General features: G+C 39.5%; 1 protein-coding gene across 1 annotated transcript in view; it reads right to left on the bottom strand.

Annotated features, from left to right (window-relative positions):
* Positions 1-8667, bottom strand: part of anp32a (acidic (leucine-rich) nuclear phosphoprotein 32 family, member A) — a 21882-nt gene extending 13215 nt beyond the window's left edge. The window contains exon 1 of the mRNA XM_008304584.1: positions 8652-8667. The gene's annotated coding sequence lies outside the window, so the exon portion shown is untranslated. The remainder of the gene's footprint in view (positions 1-8651) is intronic.
* Between the last annotated feature and the right edge of the window lie 602 nt (positions 8668-9269).

Below are 9269 nucleotides of genomic sequence, written 5' to 3'. Positions count from 1 at the left end.
TGATCAGGATCGTTATCAGGCTTCTGCAGAGCTTGATGATGAGCTGATCATTTGAATCAGGTGTGTTGGAAGAGGGAAACATCTAAAACATGCAGGACTGTGGCCCTCGAGGACCAGGATTGGACACCCCTGGTTTAAATCAACTGATGACTGACTAACTTCAGAGAATCCAGGTTTAGGAACAAATGGTGGAATAATGCAACATCACAAAGAGAAGCAAAACAATGTCAACGATAAGAAAAAAATGGTCACAAAGATGTAAAATGATCCCATAAAGACACAAAATAACAACACAGACATGTAAAACTGTCATGTCTGTCAAGGTTCTGTTCATCTGTGCTCATTTTATGTCTTGTCTTTCCTGTTTTATTTTGAAGTCACTAACTGGTTGTTTACTTCCTGCACCTGTCTTGTCACACCTGCTCCCTGATGGTTCTCCCTCACCTGTTTCCCATCTCCCCTCATTACCTCGTCTATATTAGCTTGTGTGTCTCACAGTCTCGTTGCCAGTTCGTCACACTTTCACAGTCTTCGTACCAGCGTTCTTCACAGCCATAGTCTGCTTTGTTACGACCTCGCTTCTGTTTTGGACCTTGCCTTTCGCCTCTCGTTTTTTGGAAACGTCTGCCTGTTTGACTGACCTCTCGTGTACCGAACCCTGACCGTTTGCCTGAACCTCTTCTGTGTTGAGCATTTGTGTCCACCTGATCTGTGGGAGTTCTTCACAAGAATACACAGAAAAAGGCATAAAATGACCAAAAGTGAGGAAAAACAATCACAAAGAGACGTAAAATCATCACATGTGGAAATACAACACAGAAGAAACGTAAAATGACCACAAAGGGAGGAAGAAAGAAAAAAAGCGATATACAACCCAAAAGAAATGAAATAACACACAACGGGATATGAAATTACCAGAATGACAAATACACTGAGCACAAAGAGAGGATAAATAGTCACGAAGATGTAAAATTATCTGAAAAACACTCAAAATGACAACACGGACATGTAAAATAAACACAAAGAGAGGCAAAATAACCACAAAACGGCATAAAATGGACACAAAAGGGAGTAAAAATAACCAAAATTAGACACAACATGACTACAAAATTAGGCAAAATAACCATAAAGAGATGCAAAATGATCACATGGAGAAGTGCAACGCAAAAGAAACATAAAATGACTACAAAGGGAGGAAAACTAACCACAAAGAGGCACAAAGTGACCACAAAGAGAAGCAAAGCAATGTCAAGAGGAAGAAAAAAAAACAAACAAAAAAAACAAAATAACACACAAAGGGATATAAAGCGACCACAAGGACAAATACATTGAGCACAAAGAGAGGCCAAATAGTCACGAAGATTCAAAATTATCTCAAAAAGACACAAAATGACATCATAGACATGTAAAATGAACACAACATAACCACAAAATGGCATAGAATGACCTCAAAAGAAGGCAAAATAACCATAAATAGCTGCAACATGACCACAAAGGGAGGAAAAATAGCCACAAAAAGACACAAAATAACCACAATGAGATGTAAAATGGCCACAAACAGAAGTAGAATGACCAATAGGCAACCGTAGAGGCAAAACAGCAGAGATGTCAAGACGTGTAAAATAACCACAGAGTGCTAAAATGACCAAAAAGAGGCAAAAATAACTACGAGGAGACATTAAATGAGCACAAAGAGATGTAAAAATTTCATCCATAAGACATAAAATGACCTCAAGGGAAAGTAAAATGACAAAGAACAGAAGTACAAGCTGAAAGAAACACAAAATGAGAACAAAGAGATGTAAAGTGATCATAGAGGCACAGAGAATATCCACAAAGAGACATCAAATTATTACAGTGACGTAAAATGACAAGAAAGACAAAAAATTTAAGTTATCACTAAGAGACATAAATGACCACAGAAGCATACCAGATGTACAATGACCACACAGAGACACAAAATGACCACAACTCAAAACACACACAACGAGACACAGCTGGAATCCACAGAGACACAAATCAGATGTGAAATGATTCAAAACAACTATAAAAGAATTTAAAAAAAACAGCTACAGATAAACAAAATGCCCTAAAACATCTGAAAGAAAGACAGAAAACAACAGCTGTGTGATTTGTGCTCATTTTGTGTCACTTCTGGAAGATTTAAGAGAGTTGATTTCAGGAACATTTCCACAGAACTGTTTACAGCGACGTCGGTTCAGTCAGAGCAGAACTGTAGCTGTCAGGTTTTTGTTCTTATACAACAAGGCATCGTTTGGAAAATTACCTCAATATCTTACTTGTCTTTTTAATTATAGATCAATTTCTTATCAAATGAGGACCCAAGATTTTATCATCTTGGAAACATACTCATTAAAACTGAGATCAGGAACCAAGCTTTTAAATATTATGCACCCAAGTATTGGAACAAAACTCTAAACCTGTTGAGATCAGATATTCTGTCTATCCCAGACGTTCATTCCGCAAAACTTGTGGCTGGGAGACTTTGCTGGGCATCAGGACAGTGAACATTGCTGGAATTGCAGCGATCGGTTGTGATGTGGACATACGACACCAACACGGAGTCCTATCGGTGAAAAATGGGGTTCTCCAGCTCTGGAGTATCAAGTTGGCCAGAAGGTCTGGCTATCCACACGGGACCTGCTGCTTCCCACGGAGTCCAGGAAGCTCTCCCCCCGGTATGTTGGTCCTTTTTCTATGATTAAAGTGATCAACCCCTCTGTTGTGCGTCTTGCCCTGCTGGACTCTCTGAAGGTTCATCCTACCTTCCACGTGTCATTGCTGAAGCCTGTGGACTCCAGTGACCTCTGTCCGCCTGCTGAACCCCCGCCACCGCCCCGGATCATTGACAACAGCCAGCCTTCACCGTGTCCAGGATCCTGGATGTCAGGCCTCGTGGTTGGGAGCTCCAGTACCTCGTGGATTGGGTGGGATATAGCCCGGAGAAGCGGTCTTGGATCTCCCAGAAGTTGATCCTGGATAAGACCCTCCTCCAGGACTTTTATAGAGAAGCCAGGAGGCGTCTGTTGAGGGGGGTACTGTGGTGTTCCTGGTCGGAACACCATTATGATGTATGTTCACTTCCGGCTGTGCTTGGTGTAGGTTGTCGAGTGCTTTGTGTTTGCAGGCTGAGCGGGCTCTGATTACACAGATGTGGCCAATTGCCAGTCAAGCACTGGTTAAAGCCTGGCGTCTCCTGGTTCCCAGTGCAGGAAGTCTCTGTGGTTGTGTTGTGTCTCTTTGTGGTTGTTTTGTGTCTCTGTGGTTGTGTTGTGTCTCTTTGTAGTTGTTTTGTGTCTCTTTGTGGTTGTTTTGTGTCTCTTTGTAGCTGTTTTGTGTCTCTTTGTGATTGTGTTGTGTCTTTTTGTGGTTGTTTTGTGTCTCTGTGGTTGTGTTGTGTCTCTTTGTAGCTGTTTTGTGTCTTTTTTTGTGGTTGTTTTGCTCAGTTCTTCTGTCAGAGACCTAATAAATCCGTTCATTCTCTTGAACACAACATTTTGCGACAGAAGAATTTTCAAATATATTTTCAGGAATAATTTAGTTGCTTCATTGACAGCAAACAGCCACAGCAGCTGACATTTTCCCACATTAACTTCATTTTCATGCACGTTTATTTATTTATTACCAAATGTTGGGATCTTTAAAAAGATTACAAATATTTCTCTCAGACTGAACATAGTTCATCCGAACAGAACCACTGTATGATGGAGTTTTGTCGATTATGTATGCGGCCACTAGAGGGCACCATTTCTCCCACTGTATGAATGAATGGATCTTAGGATATACTCTGGAATACTTTGGAAACAACCATGTTTTTGAACTTTAAAAGGCAAGAAAATATTAAATCAGGTGTAGATAATTTGTAAAGGTAAACCATGCCAAGGATACGTTTTAGTTTTCTTGTATTTAGGAGTGTAACTAAGCACTTTCTTTACAAATACAGTTATCACACTATGAGATTATATGCAACAGTCATCTGAAATGTGGTAAAAGTATTAAAGTATTGAGTTAAAATTAAATAAAGGAGTAAAGATAAAATCCTGTAATATGCACAAATCTCAAAAATGATGGGAGATAAAGTAAAAAAAAAAAAAAGTAAAGAACTTTTAGAGCTGAGTTAAATTTACTAACATCTCTGACAGATTCAGGTTCTGCTGTACATTGGTCCGGTATGGAGGTGTTTAAAAACTTTATACGTTTGTTTAAAGCCTATATATGTATGTCTATTGTTACGACCTGGGTCAGGACGGCTGCAACAAAAAGAGAGACACACCAAGTTTCAAAAATTAAAGCTTGTCTTTATTCCCTTTAATTATACGAAATTACAGACCAAACCAGATGGGGTTGTGAGAATACATAAAGTCAGTGGTGTGTGTGTGTGTGTGTGTGTGTGTGTGTGTGTGTGTGTGTGTGATGTATGCATGAATTACGTCTGTGTAAGTGTTGTAAATGCAAACGTCCTAAACAAAGAAAACTAACCCATAACCAGACCGGTGCGATACCTGTGGAGGGAAGCAGAGTAGAGAAAGATTAGACTGTAGTCTGCCCTTAAGTAACCCAGAAAGTGTCACAAGTGATGACCTCAAACAGCCACTCAGAGAACCAAGAGATGAACTAGAACCACCCACAAGATACAAGATGACCTCAGGGGTCACTACATCTCTCTCTCTGTCTCTCTCTCTCTCTCCATATATATATATAAAATTCCCCCAAAAGTAATACAGAATTGACAGAAATGCATAGAATTGTCAGCATTTCCTGGCACATTTGCCGAGGGTTTAAACCGCTAACAGTGTTTGACAGACAAATGATGCGTAACTCCTAAAAGTCAGTATAGTTTGTAAGTATTTAACATGATAAGGTGATACTGTACTGTGTCATTTTATTTGGCTCTTACTGCAAAACAACAAATTGAGTGGTGGTGTTTTGTCAAATAATTTGTACATATATTTGAGTTTTAAAATGCACTTTAGTGGGAAATACAGTCGTGACTCGATAATCCGACACTAAATGTAAAACCTTCTTTCATGTCGGATAGCAAGGCTGACGGATTGTTAAGACGGAGGTCGAGATACAAGGAGGGCTTCATGCTTGAAGGGTGATTTGTTGTAAATATTCATTGTTCATAGTTGTTATAATAACCAGTAGGGCTGGTCCCAATAGCACTTTCTGGGCTCAATTAATGATGAATATCAGCACTTCCACTCCGTTGGAGCGTTGGGTGGAAGTGGCCAGAATGCATAGGCAGTTCTTGGCTGTTGATGCCAGTTTAGTTAGTGGTCTCACTTCTGTTTCCACCATTGGTGGAGCCGGCGGAGTGGTATTTATGCTCCACCTTTACCATCCATGTTTTCTTCCGTAAACACTGAGCATGCTCGCTGCGTGTGACGTCGTCGTGTCCTCTTCTGCGCATGTGGGACACTTTTGGGTCGTATGAAGTTCACACAGCAGATCACATACAAGTCGTATTTAATTGTAAATGTGAACGAACTCGCAAAAAAATCGGATTTCACAAAAAAATCTGAATGGAGCATTAAGTCCTGCAGTCTGAACATAGCCAATCTGTGGGATTGTTCAGTCAGATAATACGCTGTTATCCTTATTTGTGACATAAAATGTCATGTCGGAGTCAGAATCCAAGGCTGTCGGTATGTTAAGGTTATTTTTATTGGGTTCCGTTTGTTTTTCCTAAAAACCTGTCGGATAGGATTGTTAAGGGTTGGATTATCGAGTCATGACTGTAATGTTATTTATAATCCACTACGTTTATATGAAAATTACAGATTAATACATCGATTCAAGTCACAAATGATACTCCCCACATATTATTGTTTTGTTATATCAATTACTGCAGTGAGATTCTACTTACACATTAATACATAAATAATCATTTCAAAATAATAATTTTGATGGAGGAAGTTATACTACAGTGTTGACAATTATGCTATAGACTGAAAATGAATCAGTAGTAGGAATGTTTGTTTACCAAATAACACACTTATATCAGAGCTTATTAGTTGGTGTGCTCTCTGAAACAAAATAAAGTTTGGACTTAACAACAATAAAAAGAAAAAAAAAATCAGTGCACCACTTTGAAAAATGGTTTTGATTTATGAATAATATTATGTTCAACCCAAAAAATACACTGAGTTCATGGAATTGGGTTTTTCTCTGCAGTCAAAGGTTTCATTAAAACTTATGTCATTGGTAGAATAAACACAAGTTGTTTGAACTAGTATTACTACAAGTGTTGTGCACTTAATTATCATAATTACAAACACAAGTCATTTTTATTGTTACAATGAACTCATCATACAATCATTGTGGGAAAACAAGTAGCCAATTTCATTAAGTTAATTCAACCTGATTTCAGTTTTCAATCAACTAACACAGAAATTAGATTTAAATTACACACAATATTAATTCAAAGCAACTACCAATATTAGAATTATTCTCCTACGAGTGTGTATATTGCAGAAAAAACACAAATATGATTGTTTTTTCTTGGCAAAGAGTTTCTGAAGAACTTCATTTTTTGAACAGATTTCTTCTCAGAGTTTTCTGGCTGCAGTTTAGAAACTTCCCTGGATGATAAACGCCGGATTGTAAACATCACAGGTAACTTGCCAGAAAAACAAACCTGATTCCAGACTTGAGATTTACTTCATGTGTAGTTGGCCGACGGATCACCTCATCGTGCTGTCTGGTATAGCAGATGATGTAAGGGCACGTGTTAAAGCGGTCTGGCTTAAACTAAACAACTCAAGAACACATTAAAAGCTTTTTTTAAAAACTGCATTACTCCAAGTTTCTGCTATTGTTCTGTTGGTTTTATCAATTTATTCACCATCGCTGTTGTTATGTCAGAAAATAAATTTATGATGTCATTTTTAAAGCTTCAGGCAAAATATGAGGCTCATCCGCATCCAAGTGATCTGAAATGTATTTAAGTGGAGAAACAGGCATGATAATTAACTTCAGCTCAGTCTATTGGTATCGGGGCTGGTGGTGGATTCACTTAGAGACTCAGTGTTCTGGGAGCTTCAATGAGGAATTATTGTCATCTTGTTTGTTATGAACACAGATGGATACATGTTGATGGAGATATATTTTACTTCTTTACAATGGAGGCTATGCAGATAATATGTTTAGTTATTGTTGGTAGATACATGAAGCAGTCATTGATCAGGTTACTGCAGTAACATCCATCCATTATCTATACACCGCTAAATCCTCATTAGGGTCATGGGGGGCTGGAGTCTATCCCAGCTGACTTAGGGTGAAGGCAGGGGACACCCTGGACAGGTCACCAGTCTATCACAGGGCTACACTTAGAGACAGACAACCAAGCACACTCACATTCACACCTACAGACAATTTAGAATCACCAATTAACCTCAACATGTTTTTGGACTGTGGGAGGAAGCCGGAGAACCTGCACGGGGAGAACATGCAAAGATCCCGGGTGTCCTCACCGGGACCTACTAGCTGCGAGGCAACGGTGCTAACCACATAATATAGATATGTGCAATGTACTTTTTTCATTTGGCATTTCCTTGTTTTGCTGACCTCAGTTGCAGTTGGTAAATGGTCTGCACTTATATAGCGCTCTTCTACCTTTGCGGCACTCAAAGCGCTTTACAATGTTTCTCATTCACACACACATTCATACACCAATGGCGACAGAGCTGCCATGCAAGGCGCTAATCTGCCATTGGGAGCCATTTGGGGTTCAGTGTCTTGCCCAAGGACACTTCGGCATGTGGGGGGATCGAACCGCCAACCTTGCTATCAGTGGACAACCTGCTCTACCACCTGAACCACAGCCGCCCAGTTGAAAGTTAATTTTTTTTTTGTGTAGAAATGTTCCTAACTGAATGAAAATACCAGGAAGTATCTAAGTAGCAGCCATGATAGGAGCTGGTTTAATACTCTGAAGACTCTAAATGCAAAAGAAAGGTGCTTCATTCTTTTCTCTTTCATCAGAGGCTGTTCCATCCTTTGCACTGGGAGAGGAGCTGACTTTGTCCCGCAGTTGAAAGCAACGCACCATCCACGGCAACAACACCCGTCACATGGTCACACGGTCCAGCGTAAGGATTCTCACAGCACCACAATTATGTCATTCTGTGTCCTCGTTAATTCGGCTTCGCTTCTTTCCTTGATTGGATTTCCATCAAGGTCAAGAGAAAACGTTTAGGAAAAGACACAGTATGTAATTTCTTTGACTGTCTGACAGCAGCCGTCCTCTCAGGCTGGTGTGGGCGTCGACAGACTGAAGCCTTTTAGTCCAATTAGGAGACATTTTGACATGTCACAGAAACAACTGTAAAAAATACAAATGAAAAAAATTCCTTTCAGCTGTTTCAGAGTCCTGAAATTGTGCTGCCCCTGTCATGCTGTCACGACTCTGAACCCGTTAATCTCGAAGCTGTTTGTGCTTTTTCTTACAGATATAAACTGTATATCTTTGTTTTGATTTTTTTTTTTAATGGATGCTAAGTTCCCTTGATCGTAGTGAGATTACCACATTAAGTAAAACTGCTCGTGGCTCAGCGGGACACTTGAATACAACAGATCCGTGGATAATGTTATTAGTACCACCTGTTACCAAAAAGGCCTTTTTCATCCTCAACAGGAGTCTAATTAGTCAGAATAGGTGAAAACATCTGTGTGTAATCTGTTAAATAACCGCAAAATTCTTTTTCATCAGATTATAAAGACAGCAAGATTATTTATGTTTTATCCTTCAGAGAGGTTGTTCAAAGTGTTTTACAGGCAAAAGATTTAAAGAAATGAAAAAAATGACATAAAGTAAAGACAAATAAATGTGAATTTAATTCTGCCAGTCATATGTGTGAGGATTAAGCGGTGTATAGATAATGGATGGATGGACGTCATATGGGTCAGTTGAAGTTTTCCTCCTAAAATCGCACTGAAGCTTGCCGGAAATGTGCTTGTAAAGGAGTTTCTGCACCACAAGAGGGTGATATTTGTTAAGAAGAAACCGCATCTGCAGCAGTTTGTAGAACCAGTGGAGAGTCCTGTTAATTAACTCGTTAAAGGTGCAGAAACCACAATAGGAAGCACTGATAAAAAGCCTCAGTCGTCAGTTCTGCTTTGTGTCACTGTTAAAAGCACAGCTTCAGTTGTCCTCAGATGATCATGAAACGCTGCCTTTTATCGAGACAAAGCTGTTTTGATCGCGATGTAGGAAAGAAGTGCTGCAGAAGTAATCAAGCTCTTCC

The sequence above is a fragment of the Stegastes partitus genome, unplaced genomic scaffold (genome assembly GCF_000690725.1).
Source record: "Stegastes partitus isolate 25-593 unplaced genomic scaffold, Stegastes_partitus-1.0.2 Scaffold41, whole genome shotgun sequence".
Classification (NCBI taxonomy): domain Eukaryota; kingdom Metazoa; phylum Chordata; class Actinopteri; family Pomacentridae; genus Stegastes; species Stegastes partitus.
This window is presented reverse-complemented; position numbering and strand designations above follow the sequence as displayed.